We start from the raw sequence: 27709 nt of genomic DNA on the forward strand, positions 1-27709 counted from the left end.
AACCATAATGAAACTCAAATAATATTATAGTCCTGAATGAAAATCATTAAGTAACCCATACTGAAATATATTGGCCTTAGGACTTTCTGCAATTCTTGAAATGGGCAATGGTCATTCTTGTATTTATTTACTCTCTTACATCATTAAGAAGAGCAAAAATTTTGATTGAGTAACCTGTTTTAGTTTGGCTCAAGTTGTCCAACATTTCAGTAAAGGAGTCTAGAGGGAAAAGGCTTAATTAGTTGATCCTCTCCGGAGGTTATATCAGAGACTTTCTGAAACTTGTTTAGTTTCAGTAATTCTATAGTACTGATATCATTTAACATCTTAGACTATCTACAGCAATGAAGTAACTTTACTAAGGCATACACACAAATAAGCAAAGTATCATGCTATTAAAAAGTGTTCAAGCATTAACTTAGGAATTGGTTCAAATAAAATATGCTAAGTAAAAGAGAGCTTATATAGATGAAAAAAAAATCTTGGCCGTTTGTTTCTGGTGCTTAAGATAATGGATTTCCCAGCTTAAAAGAATAGTGGAGAAAATAAATAGATGATATTTACTATCAAGAACAAGTTTAATGAACTAAAATATCAAACAGAAGATACACATTAGATTGTGTTAAAATAAAATGAGAATGTATCTGTTAGTTTTACTGATATATATATTACTACTCACAATTCACATAGCAGACAGCTATTTGGGAGTTATCTGAACTTGACTAGTAAATAGATTAGTTCATGTTTTATCTGAATGTGGTTTATTTTATTTTTACCAGTGTGCCACTGAACATGTTCTTTTTATGGTGATAAAGGAGTCAAGCCCTGCTGCACAAACACATTTTATGCTTTGCTTTAATCACATCACAAATATTCAAATGACCCAAAGAATTCATATGTCTGAGTCCGGAGTCAAGAAATTATAACTTTTCCTTTGGTAAATTAGCATTAATCATGTGCACAATAGTGTAAATACAGAGAAGTAACATTTCTAAATCAATAGTTTAATTAATTGCATATGAATATTATATGAGAAAGGGTCTGGTTTACAGAGTAATTCTATAAATTGAACCTATAAACAGTATAGTTGGATTTATATTTAGACTGACCATATGATTTATTGCATAATTAGAAATACTTGTGAGGAAAGTATAGGGGAATTAATAACTCTCCCAAAACTACAAGCATAAACTTTTCTGTTTTTTGCAAATGGAGATGCAAAGTCATATTAATGGCACATGGAAAGGGACAACACTTTATTTAAACTGCCGAGAATATCTCGCCCGCACGGCAAGGCCTGGCAAGCTACCTGTGACATATTCAATATGCCAAACACAGTAACAATGAGTCTCACGATGGAGACATTACTGGGCCCGCTCAAGAAAATCAATGAACAACGGGAGCACCATGCCATGCATGCTACAGAAGTAAAATCTCCTTGACACAATGAAAGCTTAAAGGTTCCAGACTAAATGGTGTGCTGAACTTCAGGAGTAACTGTTGAAATGATTACAGTAATGTTGGTGGCAATAAAATTTCTCTTTTCCAATGGTAAAGGTAGTTTCTTACAAGCTTCTGGAAATAAATGATTTATCTATAAATGGAAAGGAATCAAACTTGAATCAGCACAGCACATAAAACTAAAACTAAATGAACTGATATCTAAATTCTATTTTCATTATATTTTCTACTTATTGTTAGCAATATTTTGCCTCATGTGTTCTATTTAATTTTTGCTGTTTTCAACTCACTGGAACTAGATACCAAATACTAACTCAGTTTGATGTAATGAAAAATAGTAAGAGTACTCAAAACCAACATGAGAAATTTATCATTACCTACTAAAACATTTCCTTTTAAAAGTTAAATAATTCAATAAATTGATATTCTCTATGATAAACAAAAGCTAATTCCTATGTAATATATCTTTTTATTTAGTTTTGCTATTTGCAAATTTTTCCCTTATATTGTAGGTTTCCAGATTTTATTTTTTGGAATATTTGACATCGTCTTCCAATTATCCTTAACTACTAAAATAACAAAGTGATTGTTAAAATGAGAATATATAATGTAGATTTCCACAACAAAAATAAACAATTAAAAGCTGGGAGCATATCTTGATCTCTACTATATTTCTGTTTAGATAGCACACTATTTAGCAGAGTGAAATTTTTATTGATGCACTTAAAACACACACACACTCACAATTCATGTAGACTATATCCCTCGTATGTACTGATAAAGTAGTTTAACCTAAATAGCTATATGCTTCTCTATATTTTCATCCTCTGATCATTCAACACAAAATAGTATTGTTTCTTAGCATCACTTCTTTCTAAGCAAAGAGATTTTAATATTAAAATTAGCATAAAAAAACAGGAAAACATGTAAGTTATGCTGTCTGTAATTTAGTGTGATGAAAAAAGATCATTCATGAATCCACAGAGAATACCCACTTCATTGCAGTTGTGTCTCCCTTGGTCTGTGATTGACTACATGTGCAGAGTGACAAACTCTTTGACCAACAGAAGCTTATGAGACTGAGACAAACAGTTTTGGTAGTAAATTAAATGGCTAAAGTGCCGTGATTGGCCTCTAATAAGTATTTAGCACATATTCTTCAGTAATTGTCCTTAAATGTCTATTTTCAGACAAAAGAGAATATGATCTTACCAAAAATAGAGTTAATTAAAAGAAAAGAAACATTTTTCCTTCCAGAAAAGGTATTGGTACATTCCTTTATCCCATCATCAAATAAGTGCAAATTGGCTATAGTTTTCTTTCCTTAAGACTATGTTGTCTTTGTGAAAATGTTGTCATTTGTTGAAGTATTTATTAATTATTTGGATGAATATTCACAGGAAGCATGAACTGAATTAATAATGACATTTTCTCTTAATGTGTTGACTATGTAATAGCAAGACTTAAAAATGGAATACAAATAGCTACAATACATGTTGGGATTTGATTAATACCACAACATGCTCCCTAGGAAGGAGTCCAATCACTGAGATAGTTTTTGAAGTGGAATAGAAAAGTGCTCTTCATCACTTACTACACAGAAAATGCATATCAAAATACGAGATTGCACCTCACGCTAGTGAGAAATGTATACACCAAAACCTGAAAACAATCAATATTGGTGGGGAGGTGGTGAGATAGCAACCCACATAGGAACCAGTACTTGAGATTTCTCAAATGATTAATAAAGGTATTAAAAAACAACCCACAAAGAAAACTATATTTAAGATTTCTCAAGTAATTACTAATTCAGTTTCTATGTGATATAGATTCTATTTTCTGGTATTCATCCCAGTAATGGGCTGGAGTGCTAGCACAGTGGGTAGAGCATTTGCCTTGCATGCAGCTGACCCGGGTTTGATTCCTTTGCCCCTTTAAAAGAGCCTGACAATCTACCGAGAGTATCTTGCTGGCAAAGCAAAGCTTGGCAAGCTCCCCGTGACATATTTGATATGCCAAAAACAGTAACAACAAGTCTCACAATTTGATGTAAGACATGACTGGTGCCCACTAGAGCAAATCAATAATCAAAGGGAGGACAGTTCTATAGTGCTATCCTGGTAATATTAAAAATAATAATTCAAAGAAGATATTTGAGTTGTTATATTTGTTACAGTATTGTTAGTAAGACCTCCAGAACCAGCCACCACCATGCTGAGACCACTCTCCACATGCATGAAGGTACCGGCAGAGGAACAAAGGCATGCGGGTCCCGGGGCTGAGATCTCCAAGCCTGCTCGGATTGGGGCTGAGCATCCTCCACCCAGATCCTCCATATTCCAGTAGGCAGGGTTCACACCCACCAACTGGCCCACTGGCGCATGTGATCCCATCAACGGCCAAGACCCAGAGACTATAAAACCCAGCTCCTGGAAGACATCTTATTATCTCACTCTTTGGACAAACTGGCAGGCTACTGAATGTAACCTGCCCACACGGCAGAGTCTGGCAAACTCCCTGTGGTGTAGCCAATATGCCAAATACCAGTAACAATGATGGGTCTCATTCTCCTAACCCTGAAAGAGTCTTGAATATGGCACTTTTTAAAAAATCTCAGGGCTAGGACGAAGGAGATGTTACTTGGGCCTGCTGGAGGCAATCGACGAACAACAGGATGATTGTGATCGTGATTGTTAATAATAATCTGTCCTCCCATTGTTCATCGATTTGCGCGGGCCCAGTAATGTCTCCATTGGAGACTTTGTTGTTACTGTGTTTGGCATATCGAATACATCACGGGTAGCTTGCCAGGCTCTGCCATTCGGGCGAGATTCTCTCGGTAGCTTGCCATAGTCTCAGAGAGGAATGGAGGAATCGAACTCGGGTTGGCCATGTTGGCTGCATGCAAGGCAAATGCATTACTGCTGTGCTTTGTGTTACCACCTTATGTAATGGCTATAAAAACTAAGACTGTAACCTCGGAGGGGGAGATCTAGAGTCAGAGCGAGAAGGGCTCAAACTTGAGAGAGAGAACAGCCGTCCTGATCCAGGCCACACACAGGGCTCAAGAGTACTGAATGCAGCTGGTGAGAAAGAGCCATCCAGAGAGCCCGCGAACACACAACCTTCGGTGTGCTAAGATTTTACAGTTTATACTTCAGAACATGGACTTATAAATATTATGTTAAAATTCTAGACAATATACAATATAGACAATCCTCTCTCTCTCTCTCTCTCTCTCTCTCTCTCTCTGTTTCTCTCAAAATTTAAGGACATTGGGCCAGAAAAACAGTACAAAGGGTAAAGAACATGCCTTATACATGTCTGACCCAGCTTCAATCTCTGCCACCATATATATAGTCACCCATTCCCCTTTAGAAGTGGTTCTTGAGCACAGAGTCAAGAAGAAGGTCTGAGATTTACCAGGTGAATCCTCCCAAAATTACATTAAAAAAAAGAACATTAACAACATCACTTGGGGATTCTTCCATAGCATTCTGCTCTTCAAAGATTTAACAAAATTTTGGACTTTATATGTAGTATAATGGGTATGGCATTGCTTTGCATATAGTCCATGTAATTTTGTTTCCCAGAACCACATATTGTCCCCCAGCCCCCACCAGGACTAATTCCTGTATACAGAGCTACCAGAGTAAACCCTGAAAACATTGGTGTTCCTCCATTCTCTAAAAAAAAAATAGAATAAAACTTCACAAAAATTGCAGCTGGAATACAAATAAAATTCTGAAATATATATAAATATATATACATACATATATATTATTGATTCAATGAGAGTGACATAATCTAGGACAACATCCTTGGAATGACAGTAATAGTTAAGCCTGAAAAATTTTTAAGACAATCTAGCCTCTACTGAGAGAAAGGACCAGATGTAAAGCAAGAGGACTAGAAAAAAGTGGTCAAGTGTGGACAGAGCAATAGTGCTTTTAATTGTATCTTTTCATTGCCTTGTATTGGGCCACCTGGGGTTTAACCCCTAGAGTCCCATATTGTCCCTTGAGCATCACCATGATTAATTCCTGAGTACAGAACCAGGAATATTCCCTGGGCATCGCTATTATGATCCCCAAACCCAAAAAAGATATGAAAAAGAGGCCAAGAATATCTAAATTGTCAGTACAGAAATCCAGAGATAGAAATATCTATGTCATTTCACAGAATTTAGAAAATCAAAAATGCAGCATCTTATTTCATGAACAACAATAAAAATGTATTGCCAAATGGATGTTCGGTGCACTCTATCACAATTGAAGCTGAGTCTGTGCCTTCTAATTCTACTTTCTGATGCACATACTGTTTGCCAACAAATAGTTGGCACAACTAAAAGATAAAATAAATAATAAATGCAACACAAGATCTGTTCATTGAAATTTGGATAACCAATAAGTCAAAAGCAAATAAAGCCATTACATACAAACAGACATTTACTCTTACTTAACAGATTATTATTTGCAGTTAACATAACTTCAAATCATCTTAATGATAAATGGACCTAAAATTCTAGGCAATAATTGAAGCAGAGAATAAAAAAATGACATGAAACAGAACAGAAAGAAAAGTAGACAAGAAAACAAGAAATTTATTACAGAAACAAACACAAAGCCAGAAATCATTCTAGCTCTTCTAATATGTAACACAAAAGCTTTTCAAGGAATTGCAGTTGAAAATGGAACTCAAAACAAATGCAATTTAAAATTGTACAAAGAAATTATTATCACATGTTAATTAAGATCACTGAAATGTAAAACAACAATGCTAATTTTTTTAAAAAATTGTTTTATATTAAAATGTATTATCCTTTATGAATACCTAATTTTATAAAAGATAAGAAATTTGGAATGTGCTAGGTTATAAAATGAGTTTTTAAATATAGAAGAAAGAAAATAATATTTACAAAGGAAGTGTATTTATAAATTATAGCACAGAATATACCCACCATAAGGAAAGATGATCATACTACTTGTAACAACATGTAGGGCCTGAAGTGGGGACAATTCAAGGCTATACTTAATGAATAAGCCAGACTGAGAATGACAGACAACATATGACTTGGCTCAGAAATAAATTATAAATAAAATAAGCATACTAAATGGTTTTTTTAATTATGTGCTAAATAAAAAATAACAAAATTTTGCACTCTAAGACCCATTAATGAAGAGAAGGAAAACGGAGAGGGTTAACTTGGTACAACAAAAAAAGTATGTTGATTTTAGTTATGTACACCTGAAACATATTGTGACAATTCAATATTACATCAATGAAAATGAATTAACTGAATTTTTTAAAAAATCTTTCATTAAACATGCAAAAATTATAAACTCCAAAGAATCTCAAGAGTAAAGCATACTTGCAAGATACAAGCAACTATATTTATTGAAAAGTAAACACGAAGAAACTGTATTAAATACTCTGTCACTGTCATTGTCATCCCGTTGTTCATCAATTTACTCGAGCAGGTGTCAGTAACGTCTTCATCATCCCAGCCCTGAGATTTTTAGCAGCCTCTCCTTACTCAATTAAATGATGTAGTTTCAAAAACTGTAGTGTCAAAAAGATTATATAAACCATAATAGAGTGACATAGAGTGCACTGCTGTTCATTTAAAAAATAAAAGCTAAAGTGAACAAAACTAATAAAATATTTTAAAAGTGTAAGATATAGAAGCCAGAGAGATAATACAGTGGGAGGGCACTTGTCTCACATACACTGACCAGGGTTAAAGCTCTGTTATTCCAGATGGTCCCTGAGCAGTGCCAGCAATGACTCCTGAGTTGGAGCCTTTCCCAAATGTGGCCGGAAAACTTTTTAAGTATAATATATAAATATATTAAGATGTATAATTAGAAAACGATGGTAAAGTAGAATAACCATGGGGGTGGGGGGAGGGATAGATGATTACAGTTAGGAGACACTTTCAGAATGTATTTTCTCATGTTTCACAGAAAGGCTTATTTGGAGGTTCTTGGAGGGCAGCTACTCATATACCCTTGGCCAAAGATCCCTCCGTCTCTGGGGAAGGCCATCCTCGTCCTCTTTGACGGAGCACGCAGCTTCAGGAGGGACGTCTACAGTGTGGTGAGGGTGGAAGGGGACATCTGCATAGACAGCCAGATCAGCCAAATGAACCCTAGCAATCAATGGGGTGAGAGATGTTACAGCCAGATCACCCTCACATGCGGCTGGAGCATTAGCACAGCTGGCAAAGCGTTTGCCTTGCACACAGCCAACCTGATTTCTCTGTCCCTCTCTGAGAGTCTGGCAAGCTACTGAGAGTATCCCGCCTGCATGGCAGAGCCTGGCAAGCTCCTGTGGCGTATTCAATATGCCAAAAGCAGTAACAGCACGTCTCATGATGGAGATATTACTGGTGCCTGCTTCAGCAAATCAATGAACAACCGGAGGACAGTGCTACAGTGCTACAGTGCACAGAAAAGAGTCAAGAGAGAAGTAAACCAAAACAATACCTGAATGACTCTAACACCCAAATGATTTATAGCAGATCTAATGTTAGTATCATTTTTAGGAAACAAAGTTTGAAAAAATACTGAGTTTCAGTCATTTCTACCCTCTTGCATCTAATTTTGTCATTTGCTCAGGGTTAAAGGAAACTAAATTTGATACAAGAGAAATGAAGCTGACATTGATGATTCCAAATTTGTCTGAAAATACATCTTTGGATATTAGGTTAATGAAACTTTAACTGAATATAACAGAGACCATGACTTTTTTTGTCTCAAATGCATACAAATATTAATTTCTCTCACATAATAAAAATTTGTAGGTGGACAAGTATTGGACTATGACTCAGAAATCTCATTCCCAAGTCTATGCAACTAATATTGTCCTTATAGTAACTGCATGTCTCTGTATTCATTCCTGGCAAGAAGGTGAATGAAAGAAAACAAAGGTGGTATCATCAGACTTGAGTTTAATTTTCATTATTTAATAAGCAACTTTCAAAGAAAAGGCTGGGAAACTGCCTTAGGAAAGAAAATAAGCTTTCTAACGTGATGGACTGTTTTTAAAGTAAAGTAGTTTTGTTTATAAAGTCTGAGAGAGAGAGAGAGAGAGAGAGAGAGAGAGAGAGAAAAGAACAAGACATGAAGAAAGCATACTAAGTAAAGGAAAGAAACTACCTCACAATGAATGTGGGCAATTATAAACTGGAATGCATTCCAATATGATTTAAAGGAGATAAAGAAGAGGACACTGGATGGTCTTAGCTTTGTTTCTACACCAAATCCCTCTTTTTGTATGGGTTTTTGAAATGAAGAGCAACATTCTTTTATTAAAGATTATATAGAATATTTTAATTTGAAATTTTATTTTAAATATGAGAATAGTTTTATCAAATGCATGTGCTTATATCTACTTCTAACAGTCAAACCAGTGAAGTATAAAGTATATTAAACTTTTCTTTTTCGTTTTTTGGGTTACACTCAGCAATGCACAGAGGTTACTCCTGGCTCATGCACTCAGGAATTACTCCTGACGGTGCTCAGGGGACCATATGGGATGCTGGGAATCAAACCTGGGTTGGCTGAGTGCAAAGCAAATGCCCTACCCACTGTACTATTACTCCAGCCACAGTATATTAAGCTTTTTTACATAGATTAAAATTGTCTGGGTAAAAGCCTATAATTTAAAATAATCCATTTTGTTGTTTGGTTATTAAATATATAAAGGTTTGAGTCAATATGCCAAGAATGCAAAAATCCCAAAATAATTGAAAAAATACTTCCAAGAAACATTTCCTTGTTTTCAATATCTTTCTCAAAAACATTTCCAAGGAACTTTCAGAAACTACAGTAGAGGTGTTGTAAACATCTAAGAAGAAAAGTTATAATTATTTTGCTAATTCCAGTGACATTCTCTGTTATATTTGATTTTCAAACTTCCCTTAAAATTTATATCTATTAAACCTCTTGGGGAGTCATTAATTGATTTGGCTCAATGACATCTATAATGTTTTCGCAAAAGAAATTATTTTTGATGGTGTCATTTTTCAAACATTCTCTAACAATCAGAACCGCTACCCAAGTAGTGTGGATCAAACCATCATAGACTAGTCACTCATAGCATTCCAGGTCACAGCTGTGACAATACTCACAATATAATAATTCCTCCTCCATATATTGTTCTGGCATTATATTAGATATGAGTAGTTTCTTGTTTAAAGTATGTCTCCTCTGTGCTTCCCTATATTAGACACTTTAGCAAGATATGTCAACAGAATTAAAACCTTTAAAATGAGTTGGATTTTGCAACTGTATATTTAAGAAATAAGTAAAAACTTGTATGAAAGATGCAACTCAAATACTTAAAGCACATTAAATTATTCAAATGTAACTTATTCATGGAAATCATTCAGAGCATCTATACATCTTGAGTTCAAATGTGTAGAATATTGTTGTTACTTTATTACTGAAAATAATGTATTAATGTTAATTTATGTGACTTTCCATTACCCAGTAATCTTTCTGAATCACACATATTTTTATTTTGTAAAATAAAAGGTATAATAATTTTCACTACAGTTCTTACTGTATTATCTTAAATATTGAGTAAGATGATCTATTGCAGCACCTAAAAACATCATTTGCTATAATGGCATCATTTAAAGATTGATATATTAAAAATTATTCAGTTTTGCTTGGACTCTAATTTACATCATCATGACAGAACATGATGACATCTAGAAGATTTACTCAGGGCTATTCCTGACTCTGTGCTCAGAGATCATTCCTAGTGAGTTTGAGGGATCATGTGGGGTGATGAAGATTGAATTCATGTGTGGACCACATCCAAGGCAAGTGTCCTGCCTGCTGTACTATCACTTCTGATAGTAGCATATCTCCTAACCTTTTGAAACTGAGTTTTGTTAATTTTTTTTGGTAACCGGAAATACAGTATGTGTATAAATATTCTAACAAACATGAATAACTCACACAAAAATGATGTCACTGTCACTGTCCTCCTGTTGTTCACCTATTTGCTCGAGTGGGCCCAGTAACATTGTGAGACTTGTTATTACTGTTTGGCATATCGAATATGTCACAGGTAGCTTGTCAGGCTTTGTTGTGCGGGCAAGATACTCTTGGTAGCTTGCCAGGCTCTCCGAGAGGGACAGAGAAATCAAAAATGATGTAAGCATATACAAATCTTTAGTCTTAATAACACACAGGAGAATGGTATTTTATTATCAGCTTAAAGAAATAAAACAATGCTTGATAGAGAAGATAAACTTCTGGTTACAGCAGAAACTCAACATACATCAAGCAAACTAAAAAACAGGAAGCATTGCAACAAAGCATTGCAAACTATAGCCTTTTATTACTTCAATGAACACAGTTTACTGTGTTTACTATAAAGCAGGTACTGCTAGATGCTGTTCAATGTCTTTTTTTTATTAAATCATTCTTCTTTAGAAATAGAGCCTTCATTACTTTAACTCCCAAAAATTTCAGTTAAAAGTCACTTTACCAGCAGCCTTGAAATTGGAAGTGAGAAATTAAAGGATTCCAAATATGCTTTATGAATGCTTATGAAAAGATGGGCCTGAGAAGAGCAGTCGCCTGTTTGTGAAATACTTTCCATAGGAACAACAGAGCTCAGAGTTGAAATAGCTCTGGACTCATGTGAATTATGTCATTGAAGCATTGCATTATTCCTACAGAAGCTCAACTCTGGACTTCTTTTTATGAGAAATCAATATATATTTGCCTCTGAAACCATTAACATTACTATAATAGTCATCAACGGACGCCTTTTAATTAATGCAATAGCCTCATATTCAAATGCTAAGTATCTTGGATGATCCTTAATAACTGAGATAAGGATGTTGATACATTTGTTAGTTAATTTTATAATCACACTAGCTGCAACAAATGTGAAAAGATTGATCATGTAGTTGAACGATACAGATAATGTATTACCATTTGCTTAAGAAAGTAATTTTTAAAACAATTATTTTTGTTCTAAGTAATTGTTTTATTTAAATAAAACAATATTTTTGTTTTTAAACAAAATATTGAAACACTGCCATATATCTTAACATTGATCAAATACAAGGAACTTAACCTTATACTACTCCCAAACAAATTACACTTGGTCAAAATGATTGTATTTTCAATTTCAGAGCTCGTGTAACCACTAATATTTTCATTTCCCAATTTGACAGAATTTCAAGGGAATGAAGCTACAAAATGACTGATGTAGGAGTTATCCTTTAACAATAACTTCCTGATATGTTTAAATGAAATAATATAGAAACTTTCCACAAGTCTTATCATTGAATAATCAGGATAGCTATTTTAAAATTTTAGTTCTTAAGACTGAATACAGTAGGTTGGGTGCCTGTCTTGCATAAAGCAGACTGGGGGTTTGATCCCCAACATATCCTATATTCCCCTGATCCCTGCCAGAAGTGATCCCAGAGTGCTAGGAGGAAGCCCTGAGCACAGCTGAGTGTAAATCAAAATCTGAAAAAAAAAATAATAATTGTCACTAAACAAACATATACCTTTATTACTCTGATTTTATACACAGAGAAGCAAACACAAAGAAACAGAAATCACCAAATAGACAACCATACAAGCTTGGATCTCAGCATTACTCTTTATTTTTTTGGTCACTATGATTTCCAGATTCCCGTATTGTATTCTATTGCTGCTGTGCGGTAAGTATATTTCTGAGGAAAATGTTCCTCAATAAACCTAAAAATAGACGTCTCTTATTATAAATGGAAATTATAGTAGATCACATAGGAGAATAGTTAGAATTTAATGAAATATTTGTAAAGTGTGTAGTTTAGTGTCTGGCACTTCAAACTCTTTCAATTCAAAGGTAGTTACAATTAATAGTGCAGTTATTACCATTATCATTACTGTCATCAGTATTATTGCCTCTCATTAGTAGAGAAACAACTAAATGAAAATGTCTTCTTATATAGATTTTCTTTACTGTGTGCTTTATATCTTGCCTATTCTTAATTATCCTTGAGAGAATTTGGGTGCAATTATCTATTTGAGTCTGACTTTAATTCTGAGAAAACTTCTCCCATGAATTTTAGGACTTTGCGTCTGCCTATACCAATTTCTACAAATTTAGAAAATTTAAACTTATTTTAAAAATCGAGGTTGAAAAGTATGGACTAATCACCACTCAAAAATGTCACCTGATTAATTTGAAAGTCATCAACATCATAAATTTTGAATGGTTCACATTTTTATGTATTATGGATTTAGGGATGCTGATATAAGGCCCCAAGTCATAAATAGTTCAGCCAATAAATTGATTAATAATATTTATTTAGCATTCATTGTGAATATAGGTCCTCCTGTTGTTCATTGATTTGCTTGAGGGCCCAGTAATGTATCCATTGGAGATTTTGTTGTTACTGTGTATATAGGACTTAAATAAACAATTTACTTAAATTGTTTACTTAAATTGTTTATTTAAATTTATTTAAACAATTTAAATAAACAAATTAAAAAATAGAACACTGATGAATTAAAAGTGATTTCAAATTCTGTTAGTTGACCACAACCATATTTCTGCCAATTGCATTCCATATACTCACTTTTAGGCAATACTAACATTTGTGAATAAACATTGTTACCTTTAAAATATGTAGCATGTTGTCAATGTCAACATTGATATCGCATTCCAGTGAAAATAAAAGCTTGCCTGCTAATTTCTCATTTTTTTGTTGTTGTTGCTGTTAAAAATGCTTACAGTATTTAACTGAAAATGCTGGTTGGAGCAAATATTATCAGGTTTTTACCTGAAATAGAAATCTCCATGATAAAATATGGGCTTACACAAATAAGAAAAGGTCTAATGGAAAGCTGGCTTTATAGAAATGAGAGCTTTCTAAAAGCAATAAAATTCACATGCTCATCATCTTCATGACAAATAATCCTATTATATTTGTGTTTGATCATGATTGAACTAAATCTCAAATGTTGATCTTCAAAAGGCACGTAATTTAAGGGGCTGAATACATGTTTTGCATACAGAAGTTCTGGATTTAATCCCCAGCACTACATGGACCTCAGGCACTTCCAGAAGCAATTACAGAGAGCTAGCAGTAGCTAGCAAGCACTCATCTGCTGAGTGAGATACCAGTACTGAAAAATAGGAAAAACAAAAAGAAATTTGATGTCTTTATGTTGTTGCTCTTTGTTGTTGAAATTTCTATTTGTTTGTTTTTAAGTCACACCAACCAAGCAATGCTCAGGGTTTGTTACCAAGGATTGAACCTAGGTTGCTGGTAGATTTTTCTTTCAATAGATTGCCCAGTAAGCTGTCTCTCGAACTCCTGTTGTATTTGTGTATATGTGTGTAATATATGTGTGTAGACACACATATACACACACACATACATTATGTATATATGTCTATAAATATGTGCATGCATATATGTGTGTGTGTATATATACATATACATGTATATGTATATATACACACACACACTTTCTTTCACTGAGAAGAAATATCCCCTTAGAAACAGAAGCTTATAGTTAGGTGTTCTGTGTTGTGCTCTAATAATCTTGTTCTGTCCTCTATTTTCTTCATCTCTAGTTAACTATCACTGGACATTCTAAGAAAAGTGAAACCTGAGCTAACTTAGTGGAATGCATCCAGAGACAAAATTCTGAGAGACTAATTTTGCTGTCCTTTGAGAAAAGCAATTTGTGACATTGGATCTGAAATGGCATGTCTTCCATCTTTAATTCAAATAACATTCATGAAAGAATATTGAAGTATTCATAATTCCTATAACAGTACCAGGATCTCTATGCAATGGAAATAGTGACTTCTTACAATGATCAAAGAGTTCACTTTCTCTTGGAATAAGATATTCTATGAAATACCTCAGATGCTAAATTCATTGCTGTCAATGAGTAAAAAATGTGAATCTGTAAGATTGCAAAGATGTTCATACATTTAAACCATGATTACCATCCATATTTAAAATATTAGATTATGTAAAATTATTTTTAAGGGAAAAAAAAACATCAAAAGTTCAAACTAGCTAACATGGCTCCCCAAAGTGTCACAGCAGTATTTTCATGCTCTTTGCAAGTAATATGAACTGAAATGCAAATCATTCACTGGGGATTTTATATACATATCATTCTTCCCTGATAGGCTACTGAAGAAAAAAATATCTACTGTGTTACATAACAATTTTGGTCTTTGGTTCTTAAATTTAACATAGTTATAACACTATAATGAGAAAATGTGAGTCTGAAGGATTATTAATATACTGACTTATTAAAAGAAAAGTAGAGTGTGACATGCAAGAAAACAAGCCTATAAGCTAAATGAAACAATAATAAACTTTTGACTGTAAGGCCAACTAGAGTTTTCAGAATGGAAGGCAGATTGGGACAGAGTGACCAAACATTTATGAAGAATGTAATTATATTTCCAGTGATGAGCTCAATCATCTCTCTCTCTATATATGCAATATATATTCATAAAATATGTGTGTACATATATTATCAAATGATGCATACCTAACAACTATAAAATAGCATAGAGAAATGTTTCATTGACAGTAATGTGCTCTATTCTCAAAATATATAATATTGTATAAAATTGATACTTGGAATTGAAGAGGTAGTACAGTAAATAAGCTCTGATTCTAACATCCCATATCATTTCCTGAACCTGCCACAAGTGAACATAGAGTCAAGGATAAGTATTGAGCATAGCAAGATGTGGCCAAAAACCAACAACAAAAGATGATAATAAGTGAATAAACAAAACTGCATCAGAGAAAAGCTTAAAATCAAAATAAAGAAAATATTAAAAAATACAAATCTTTGGTTATGGTTCAAGATACTTTGGGTAGAGAGATTATATAATTTAAAAAGAAAACATAATTTCTCAGCATTATTATTAACCATACCTTTGCTGTTTATATTCAGTAGTCTTTTTTTTTCTTTTTTTTTTTTTTTTTTATTTATTGAATCACTGTGGGAAAGGTTACAAAGCTTTCAGGTTTATGTCTCAGTCATGCAAATATCAAACACATTTCCCTTTACCAATACTTATTCTTTCCCATGAAGAACCCCAATAAAACCCCACCCCCCACCCCTCCCCGTCCCTGTGAGGCAGATGAATTCTAGTTAACACTCTATCCGCTTTGATTAGATTGTTTCAATAAAAGATTCACCACTATTATTTAGAGTTTACCCCCCCCCCCCCAAATCAGACATGCTGAAAAAGCATTGTGAAGTGATTTGCTTTCTCCAGCTGGGTTCAAGAATTAAATGTTGGTTTTGGATTTCTGCTATTTTACTTATTGACCCTGGAAGTATTTCTACTGAAAGTCAGATAGTTAAGAAATTGGTTTCTGTGTTCTGGAGTCGTGGCCGTGCTGGAGAGCCGCTCGTGGGGGGCAACTGGTGGCCCCGGTAGGGCGTGAAGGGCGGAGCGAAACGCCCCCCTTCCCATGAGGTTTTAGTCGCCCCCACACTCCCGGCTCATACCTGCTGTCCACAAGGCTCCCATGTGGCCGCCATCTTTCTTTCCAGAGAGGAGAGGGCGAATGGGGCAACACCCTTTCCCCTCCGGCAGACTTGATGGGCTGGATCAACGCATAGTCCATTCACTTTTCTGCTCCAAGCTGCTGGGTTCTGCATTAAGTCCTTGTGCTTCTGGGGCCATGGCCGTGCTGGAGAGCCGCTCGTGGGGGGCAACTGGTGACCTCGGTAGGGCGTGAAGGATGGACCGGAACGCCCCCCGACCCATGAGGTTTTAGTCGCCCCCACTCCCCCGGCTCATACCCGCCGTCCACAAGGCTCCCATGTGGCCGCCATCTTTCTTTCCAGAGAGGAGAGGGCGAATGGGGCAACACCCTTTCCCCTCCGGCAGACTTGATGGCCTGGATCAATGCATAGTCCGTTCACTTTTCTGCTCCAAGCTGCTGGGTTCTGCATTAAGTCCTTGTGCTTCTGGGGCCGTGGCCGTGCTGGAGAGCCGCTAGTGGGGGGCAACTGGTGACCTCGGTAGGGCGTGAAGGACGGACCGGAACGCCCCCCTTCCCATGAAGTTTTAGTCGCCCCCACACCCCCGGCTCATACCTGCTGTCCACAAGGCTCCCATGTGGCCGCCATCTTTCTTTCCAGAGGGAGGAGGGCGGAAGGGAGCAACACCCTTTCCCCTCTGGGCAGAAATGATTGCCTGGATCAACGCATAGTCCTTTCACTTTTCTGCTCCAAGCTGCTGGGTTCTGCATTAAGCCCTTGTGCTTCTGGGGCTGTGGCCGTGCTGGAGAGCCGCTCGTGGGGGGCAACTGGTGACCTCGGTAGGGCGTGAAGGACGGACCGGAACGCCCCCCTTCCCATGAGGTTTTAGTCGCCCCCACACCCCTGGCTCATACCTGCTGTCCACAAGGCTCCCATGTGGCCGCCATCTTTCTTTCCAGAGAGGAGAGGGCGAATGGGGCAACACCCTTTCCCCTCCGGCAGACTTGATGGCCTGGATCGATGCATAGTCCGTTCACTTTTCTGCTCCAAGCTGCTGGGTTCTGCATTAAGTCCTTGTGCTTCTGGGGCCGTGGCTGTGCTGGAGAGCCGCTCGTGGGGGGCGACTGGTGACCTCGGTAGGGCGTGAAGGACGGACCGGAACGCCCCCCTTCCCATGAGGTTTTAGTCGCCCCCACACCCCCGGCTCATACCTGCTGTCCACAAGGCTCCCATGTGGCCGCCATCTTTCTTTCCAGAGGGAGGAGGGCGGAAGGGAGCAACACCCTTTCCCCTCTGGGCAGAAATGATTGCCTGGATTAACGCATAGTCCTTTCACTTTTCTGCTCCAAGCTGCTGGGTTCTGCATTAAGCCCTTGTGCTTCTGGGGCTGTGGCCGTGCTGGAGAGCCGCTCGTGGGGGGCAACTGGTGACCTCGGTAGGGCGTGAAGGACGGACCGGAACGCCCCCCCTCCCATGAGGTTTTAGTCGCCCCCACACCCCCGGCTCATACCTGCTGTCCACAAGGCTCCCATGCGGCCGCCATCCTTCTTTCCAGAGAAGAGAGGGCGAATGGGGCAACACCCTTTCCCCTCCGGCAGACCTGATTGCCTGGATTAACGCATAGTCCTTTCACTTTTCTGCTCTAAGCTGCTGGGTTCTGCATTAAGTCCTTGTGTTTCTGGGGCTGTGGCCGTGCTCCAAACTTAACTCTGACTTTCAGGGAGAAAGATTGGGTGGTTTACTTCTCATTGATCACTTTGTATATAGAGAGATGTCGCGCGGCCGTTACGTGGCCGCGCGGTTTTGAGAAAAAGTCCTCGTTCCCGCATACTCGAGCTGTGTTTGTAGAGGCTTCTGGTCACCGGGGTTCCATCTGGGGGAGGCGAGATGCGGCGCCTACTCCATCTGGAACTTGCGGGTGAACTTGGCTCTTTTTGGAACCTGTTTTTTCTTTTTTTTTTTCCTCCGGGATCCCGCACCCTCCATGTGTTCTTTCTCTTATGCTTAAGGCTTCAAAGATGGCGCTGGAGGGCGGGCTGTGGGCATGACTTCCGGAATCAGAAGTTACCTGGGAGGTGTAGTTCGGCAGATTTGAGAAAAAGTCCTCGTTCCCGCATACTCGAGCTGTGTTTGTAGAGGCTTCTGGTCACCGGGGTTCCATCTGGGGGAGGCGAGATGCGGCGCCTACTCCATCTGGAACTTGCGGGTGAACTTGGCTCTTTTTGGAACCTGTTTTTTCTTTTTTTTTTTCCTCCGGGATCCCGCACCCTCCATGTGTTCTTTCTCTTATGCTTAAGGCTTCAAAGATGGCGCTGGAGGGCGGGCTGTGGGCATGACTTCCGGAATCAGAAGTTACCTGGGAGGTGTAGTTCGGCAGATTTGAGAAAAAGTCCTCGTTCCCGCATACTCGAGCTGTGTTTGTAGAGGCTTCTGGTCACCGGGGTTCCATCTGGGGGAGGCGAGATGCGGCGCCTACTCCATCTGGAACTTGCGGGTGAACTTGGCTCTTTTTGGAACCTGTTTTTTCTTTTTTTTTTTCCTCCGGGATCCCGCACCCTCCATGTGTTCTTTCTCTTATGCTTAAGGCTTCAAAGATGGCGCTGGGGGGCGGGCTGTGGGCATGACTTCCGGAATCAGAGGTTACCTGGGAGGTGTAGTTCGGCAGATTTGAGAAAAAGTCCTCGTTCCCGCATACTCGAGCTGTGTTTGTAGAGGCTTCTGGTCACCGGGGTTCCATCTGGGGGAGGCGAGATGCGGCGCCTACTCCATCTGGAACTTGCGGGTGAACTTGGCTCTTTTTGGAACCTGTTTTTTCTTTTTTTTTTTTCCTCCGGGATCCCGCACCCTCCATGTGTTCTTTCTCTTATATATATATTCAGTAGTCTTAATGGTGACCTATTTACTTAACAAATAGCTCCTTTATCATTGACTCAAGATTTATGTAGGAAGTAATTTTGTGAGTAAAGGTCAATTATTGTGGCCAGAGTAATTTATGATCAAAATAAAAGAGAGTAACATTCAATTATCTATAATTTTCTCAGGAGAGTTTTTTCTTCTTTCTAACTGCATTCAGATATACTTGACATAAAATATTGTGTGGTTTTAAGGGATACAACTTAATAATTAATATATGAAAAGAGCATAAAATTATTAATATAATAAGATTAATTCATTCAAGATCTTATATAGTCATCCGTTTGTGTATGTGATGAGAGTTTTTAAAATCCACTCTTATAAAATTACAACTATACAATATTTATATTTATCAAAGCAACCTTGATTTACACAGAAGAATATATATTTATGAATACAATCTTCCCTCTTCAAAATATACTACCACATAATACCCACAATAGTTTTCATACCATGAAACTTATAGCCTTACCAATAAAATATTTCATGAAACATATAGACTTACTAATAAAATGAAGTATCTTTCATTGTGAAATTTCACAAGTTTTATGCTTTAACATTTTAGAAAAGCAAAATGGTGAAGACTGTCACAAAAACATTAACATTTTTGTAGCATAATAGGAACAAACATTTTTAGAATTTCCCCTATAAAAAATTAATGGAAAATCTGAGACAAGTTAATGGAAAATCTGAAACACTGGACAAGATCTGAGGATTAAAAGTAGATAAAGGGTCAATATTGCAAACCACAATGCTCAAAAGGAGAGAGAGGAGAGAGAGGGAGAGAGAGAGAGAGACAGAGATGGAGAGAGAGAGAGAAAGAGGAAAAGACAGAGAGACAGAGGGACAGACAGAGACAGAGAGAGAAGAAAAGAACCTGCCATAGAGGCAGGCAGAGAATGGGGGTTAGGGGGTGATGGGAGGGAATCTGGGAACACTGATGCTAGTAAATGTACACTGCTAGAGGCATGGGTGTTGGAATCCAATCATGAGCAGTTTTGTTACTGTTTATATCATAGTGATCAATAAAAAAGTTTAAAAATAAAAATATTTTTATCTATTTATTTTGCCTTTTTGGGTCACACCCAGCGATGCTCAGAGGTCACTCCTGGCTCTGCACTCAGGAAGTACTCCTGGCGGTGCTTGGGGGACCATATGGGATGCCAGGGATCGAACCTGGGTTGGCCGCGTGCAAGGCAAATGCCCTACCCACTGTGCTATCACTCCGTCCCTAAAAATTGAAAATATTTTTAAAAATATAACATTATATTTGTCTTAAAGGCTCTGACACAGTTTTATATGAGGCATGGGTGTTGGATCCCAATCATGAACAGTTTTGTAATGGTCTATGTCACAGTGATGAATAAATAAGTTAAAAAATAAAAAATTAAAAAATTTTTAAAATGGGGCTGGAGTGATAGCACAGCGGGTAGGGTGTTTGCCTTGCACGCGGCTGACCCAGGTTCAATTCCCTGCATCCTATAAGGTCCCGTGAGCAGCGCCAGGGATAATTCCTGAGTGCAGAGCCAGGAGTGACCCCTGTGCATCGTCAGGTGTGACCCAAAAAGCAAAAAAAAAAAAAAAATTTAAAAAAACCCACAATGTCATATTTGTTTTAAAGGATCTGACACAGGTGTATATGTTCACAAAAAATCATAACATGATTTTATAAGTAAAAATATTATGGAAAATCAAAATAGATTTTAATTTCTTCAAAATACCCATACACATTTTTGTCTATTAAAAAATCTTTATTTAAGAGAGAGCCCCGGGGAGGAGAGAAGGATGAAGTGGGACAGCACTGGGAAGAGAAAGACGATTAAGCCCCCAGGCTCCCATGTACCAGCAAGCTTTCATCTGTGGGCTTCAAGAATCCCATGGAGATGCTTTCCACTGGTGACCCATTTCCCAGTTTAGGAAGCAGAGGCACAGGGATTATTGTGGTTCTCATGGCTCATGGTGGAAGGTGAACCAGGCGCTAAGATCCGGTACGACATTGGCCTAACATTTCTCCTTCCACTCAAGGGACCAGGCAGAGTTCCTTGTCAGCTGCAAGGAGCGGAAGAAAGCTCCCAGAAGAAGGACGGGGCAACTGATTGGTTCAGGAGATAATCTGGAGGAGCCATCGGGAGTGAGAGAAGTGTAAGCTTCAGTGACTATTTTCGCCATAGACACTGGCAGCAACAATGGCCCTGTAGCCTCTGCACACACACACACACACACACACACACACACACACACACACACACACACATCCGCCAGGCAGTGCTGCTCCAATGTTCTGTGAACCATGCAATGAACTCAGGCTGGGGCCGGGGTCAGGTGGGAACTGAGGCAAACAAGAGACAGACACTCCCAGGAGGCAGTTCACCCAAACCACCTTCTAGACACCATCGGGCAGTTACACTGCAAAAACGGACGCTTGCTGGGGAAGCAGAGGAGGACGCTGCCATCTCGCACTTGGGGCTCACAGATGGAACATTAGTCAGACAGACAGATGGAGGGAGGGAGAGCTGAAACCACCGCAGGCCCTGGCCAGACTCTCCCATGAACAGGCCAGTCAGACTGAGCAGTTCCTGAGAATTGGGAAGAGACTGAGGCTGACACCTCAGCCCCACACCAGACAGGCTAGTATAGACACATCCCTGTGATGCCCATCAGCCAGGGGTAGACAATATCCCCCCCCCACACACACACACACACACAAACACCCAGGGAGCCTGGTCGTATTTGGGGATTCATATATCTTACACTCTTCCAGAGACTGCAATTAATTGGATGCAAAAGTAATCCCCAACTGGAGTCCTGAGATTGGGAACCATAACTAGGAGATATAAAGGGCCTGGAGGTGGGCAGGAATGGGGTACAACAAAATAGATTGGTGCAGGAGGAATTTCTGGTCCATATCCCCAAGTAAGAATGAGTAGAAATAGCTTTCGAATGAACACAGACACGGCACTATTATATTCATGGTCTTGTCACTCCAGTGGATGATGCTTAATCACAGTGTCCATATCTCCCCAAGAGAGTCTTCATGAGAACAAGAGCCCCTGAGCGCAGGTGCCTGGGTAGGTGCCTGGATAGGTTCCTCACAAACAGCTTCTTAGAAGGAACAGGACTTAGGTTGAATCCAGTGATTTAGAACTAGGAAACTGGAAAAATTCACCTGCCATCAGACCCAACCCAAGGACGTGAATTGACCAGGGCAAAATACTCAGGCCTAAAGAAAGAAGAGGCCTCCTTCCTTGACCCAGTCATAAATAGTTCCACCCTCTCCAGAACGCTCATCACATAGTGTATTCTCCTCTACCAACACAGAGTGTCGCAATGAAATCCACACCTCCTTCACTTGGTAATGGGCTGCCTGAGCACAGGAATGAAATGCCTGACTCAGAGTGGGTGCTCAGTATTTGTTGTGGTGATGGATGAGTGAACTAGTGAATAAACAGGTGGATAGATGGATGGATGGAGATGGATGGATGGATGGATGGATGGATGGATGGATGGATGGATGGATGGACAGGTTGGTAGATGGCTGGTTGAATGCTTGGATGGATGAGTTAATGGATGTCAGAGGAAGAAAGGAAGGAAGGGAGGAAGGAAGGAAGGAAGGAAGGAAGGAAGGAAGGAAGGAAGGAAAAATGTTTATTCACAAACTACATGGAATGCATTCCATAGTAGTTCTTTTAAAATTTTGATGTATATTCAATTATTAGTTATTTTAATCATATTATTTGACATCATAAAATAGATAAAAATTATAACATAATACATATGCCCGTTATTACATACACACTGTATAGACATATATACATTAGATCCCGAAAGAAAAATGAATCAGAGACTCAAGAAAACTGAGGTGGTGCTCAGAAAGGTTTTCATAAATCTAAGGAAAGTGGCTGTTCATGAAGAAAAAAAAAATCACAACATGAACTATAAATTTAGAAATATAGGTTTCTGAGAAAGTAACAGATGCTGTTTCTTTCAAATTATTTTAAAATGGGATACACTTTTTTTTTAAAAAAAGTATGTTAAAATTGTAGTAGTACTAAAACAAAGAATATAATAAGCCGCAAAGGTCTGGCACTGCTGTCAATCTATTTCCCATAGGCACAAAACTGCTTCTTCCAATTTTTCTTGCAATATTTTCTTATGATTTGACCAGTCAATTGTTAAGATTCCCAGAAAAGGATACTTCAATATCATAAATTGATAGCTCTTGCTGTCAAGTGTCTACTAGAACCAAGGAAAATGATGCCTCCTTCTCATCTTCTCTCAGATGAGATCAAAGTCCATTAAAATCATCAAAGTTCTGTTCCAAGTAGAGAAAACCAAAGGCAGAGTAAGTCACTAGCAAAAAGTAGAAATAAACTGTGTATTTAAATATGTATATTTACACATATATTTTTACAGCTGTGACCATATTTTGACAACAAACATAAATATAAGCATATATAATATATTATATATATTTTATACATATACATATATGTATATTCCCATTTTAAATTAAAGTTAATGCTTTATCATGTTCCAACCTCTCCTAGGTCATTCTCTCATTGTCATTCTCTTATTTAGCGTTATGAAATCAGATTTCAAAACCAAAACCATCATGAACTTTCTTTAAATAGATACCATGTTCTTTAAAATTCCTTTGATTTCCCATGAAAAGCATTATATTCATTTTTTTAAATGTCAGAGTATAGCTATTTATTCAGCCATTGAGTAAGCTGTTTGAGTTGGACATGAATTCCACATTACTTTTTTTTTAATTAAATCACTGTGAGATGCAGTTACATAGCTTTCATGCTCAAGATTCAGCCGTACAATGATCGAACACCCAAACCTCCAATAGTGCACACTTTCCACCACCATGCCCCTAGAATATCAGCCCCCATCCCAGTCCTCACCCTGCCTCCATGGCAGGCGGTTTCTCCAATATTCTCTCTCCACTTTTGGGCATTATGCTTTGCTTGATTTTCCCACCACCATTCAAGCCTGTCTTCCAGGAGTAGATGCTAGATAATTTATTGATCGTGGCTCATTTGGAATATTTTGGGTGCTACAGCCGCACGCTTCTGGAATCCTAGATTGTAAATAGTTGGGTTCCAGAGACATTTCTGCAAGGCACTAATCCATTTTGGGTTTCAACTGAGTGTCTCTGGACCAGGGCTGTTGGTGCATTAAGATGCTGTCTGGAGGCACATTGTGGGGGTGACAGCCAGAACAATGAGCGCGCAGAGAGCCAAGGAGGTTACAGCCCGGCACTTCTGTCGCCATGCAGCATGGAGATTTAGTCCTGGAACCTGCATACCTGGGCCTTGCTTGTGAAGCTCTTGGTTGCCGGGATTCCATCTGGAGTAGGCGGGGAGACTGCACCTGCTCCATCTGGAGTGCCCTGGCGAAAATTGGCTTGATATGGGACAGATCTCTGGCTCTGTGTTGTCTCAGGGACTCATTGCTGTGTCTCTGGCTTTTGATCTTTCCGAGATTTATTTATGGGTCTGTGAAACAAGATCAGCAATTGAGTTTACAGGGTAGCACTGGAGTTGGTTTGTGGGGTGACTGCCAGTGCTTCCAAGTGTATTCGGAAGTGGGGGGAGGTAGCCCACCCCAACTCCATGAAAGCCTGGAGATTTCAGTCATAAAACCTGCATACCCGAATTTTCAGCAGGCTTGGAGTGATGGCACAGCAGTAGGGCGTTTGCCGGCCCTGCCGAGCCGGGTTTGATTCCTCTGCCCCTCTTGGAGAGCCCAGCAAGCTACCGAGAGTATCTTGCCCGCACGGCAAATCCTGGTAAGCTACCCGCGACATATTCGATATGCCAAACACAGTAACAAGTCTCACAATGGAGACGTTACTGGGGCCCACTCGAGCAAATCGATGAGCAATGGGAGGACAGTGTTTATATTTTGGTGAGGTCCGTCCTGAGATGGTGGATTCAGGTAAAGAGTATGGCAGTGATTGTGGAAGCAAGTGGCTGCCAGGGACTCTGCTTGGGCAGGCACAGACCAACCCTCCGATTTACCCTAGTGTGTTCAGCTATGCATGGGTCTGAGATTAACTGTGGCTTTTGGTCTCTTTCCAGATTTATCTATGGGTCTCTGAGATAAGGCCAATAAATGAGCTTATATAGCTGAGCCGAAGATAGTTTGTGGGCATGGCTCCCTCATACCTAACTTTTGTTGATTTAATTTCTTGGTAAACTTGGTTCCAAGTTGTTGGGGTCTGACCAAAGGCACGGAAGCAATTTTGGGGTGTCAGAAAGCCCGAACGCACCATCAGACGCTGATGTACTTGCCTGGTATACAGTGACCTGCTGGTGGCATCATACCCCTTCACTTTTTAATCAAAAACAACCGCACATTGCATAGTATTATACATCCTATTGTAAATAAACATTGTACAAATAAACATTGTAGCACTGTCCTCCCATTGTTCATCGAGCAGGCAACAGTAACATCTACATTGTGAGACTTGTTACTGTTTTTGGCATATAGAATACACCAGAGGGAGCTTGCCAGGCTCTGCAGTGAGGGCAGAATACTTTTGGCAGCTTGCCAGGCTCTTTGAGAGGAACAGAGAAATCAAACCCTTGGTTGGCTGCATGCAAGGCAAACTCCCTATAATTTGTTACAAGCACCATAGTATACTGAGAAAATATATTAGTATTTAATGAGTCTTATATTGGTTTTCCTCCCCGCCCTGAGCATAGCCCCGGCAATTGAAGCCCTCTGAAACCCAGCCACAGCCATGCCTAAGACCACTCTCCACAAACTCAGACAAGCCTCAGGGATGAAGGAACTGGCAGAGGAACCCAGATATGCTGGACCCAGGGCCAAGATCTCCAAGCCTGCTCAGATCGGGACTGGACCTCTTCCACCCAAATCCCCCATCTTCCAGTATCTAGGCATTACACCCACCAACTGCCCCTGGCGCCCCGTGTAATCCCATCAATGGCCAAGATCCAGAGACTATAAAACCAAGTTTCCGGAAGCACAACCTCTTATTGTCTAGTTCTCAATCTCAGAGAACCAGGCAGGTTACCAAGAGTATCCAGTTCTCATGGCAGAGTCTGGCAAGCTCCCTGTGGCATATTCGATATGCCAAAACCCAGTAACAATGATGGGTCTCATTCCCCTGACCCTGAAAGAAACTCCAATGTAGCATTTGCTAAAATCTCAGGGCTAGGACGAATGGAGACATTACTGGTGCCTGCTTGATGAAATCGATGAACAATCTGATAACAGTGATACAGTCAATGTGTCTTATATCAGTTGGAATATTAGGAATGCTTATGCTGAATATAACAATTCATTTTTATTTAAATGTAACAATATTAAATATTATATTCTATCATTTTATCATTTATTTAGTAAACTTTTCTTCATTCACACTCCAGTAACAGTTAAGAGTTCAGGCTATAAGATGCAAAGAAATAATTTAAAAATGATGATACCAATAAGGCATGGGTTTTCTTTCATTTTATTTTATTTTTATATGCATCTATTTTTAAATTAAGACATCATGATATACAAAGTTGTTCATAATAGAATTATTTCAGGCATGCACTCTTGTAACACTAACCGCATCACCAGTGTTCCCAGCTGCTCTGTAAAATATTTCTTTTATTTTATCCTTCTGCAGGTGTAGAAAGATTGAACATGTTCTTACATATCATTTAATACAATGTAGAGAACTATTTCTTAACTCATTTGAATATGAATATTTAATGATGGAAGATGTAATTTAATAATTATGTTAGCACAGTGGTAGGGCGTTTGCCTTTCACGCAGCCAACATGGCCGACTCGAGTTCGATTCCTCCACCCCTCTGGGAGATCCCGGCAAGCTACCGAGAGTATCTCGCCTGCACGGCAGAGCCTGGCAAGCTCCCAGTGACGTATTCCATATGCCAAACACAGTAACAACAAAGTCTCCAATGGAGACGTTACTGGGCCCGCCCGAGCACATCGATGAACAACAGGAAGACTGGACCATGACTGTGACCGTTTTTGCATATCTATAGCTATGCATGTAGACTGAAGTAGATATATAATAGACATTTAAAATGTTTTTTATTCCTTGAGATTCTGTAATTTGCAATACTGTTAATGATGATTTCTTGTGCAAATAATATCAACAGCACACTGCCTCTATGGCAGGTTCTTCTTCTCGAGAACCTTCTCCTGCCTCTCCCTCTTCCTCTCCCTCTCCCTCTCCCTTTCCCTCTCCCTCTTCTTCCCCTTCCTATTCTTCCTCTTCCTCCTTCTCTTCTTCTTCCTCTTCCTCTTCTTCCTTCTCTTCTCTCTTCTCTTCTTCCTCCTCTTCTCTCTCCTCTCCTCCTCCTCCTCCTCCTCCTCCTCCTCCTCCTTCTCCTCCTCTTCCTCCTTCTTGTTGCTTTACCAAGTTTCAACAATCAGTTCTTATTCAGTGTGATGATCAACTATCTTTGCTGTAGTGGTCCCTTCTTTATCCCAACTGCCTTTCCTCCAAGCTAAGTGAATCATTTGTAAGTCATGTTTAAATAAGTTTACAATATAAAGGTAAAGGCCCTCCCGTTGATCGTCGATTTGCTTGAGCGGGCCCAGTAACGTCTCCATTGGAGACTTTGTTGTTACTGTGTTTGGCATATCGAATACTCTTGGTAGCTTGCCGGGTTTACAATATATAATGTAAATATATTTTCTGATAAAATAATGGCATGCACATTGGGAAGTAATAGAGTTAATAGGGAAACAATATTTATTGTAACCAATATTTATTCAAATAACTTAAAAAATATTCAGTGGACATAGTTTACAAGTATAGATAGCCAAGAATCAAAG

Source organism: Sorex fumeus, unplaced genomic scaffold (assembly GCF_029834395.1).
Source record: "Sorex fumeus unplaced genomic scaffold, SorFum_2.1 ptg000055l, whole genome shotgun sequence".
Taxonomy (NCBI): Eukaryota; Metazoa; Chordata; class Mammalia; order Eulipotyphla; family Soricidae; genus Sorex; species Sorex fumeus.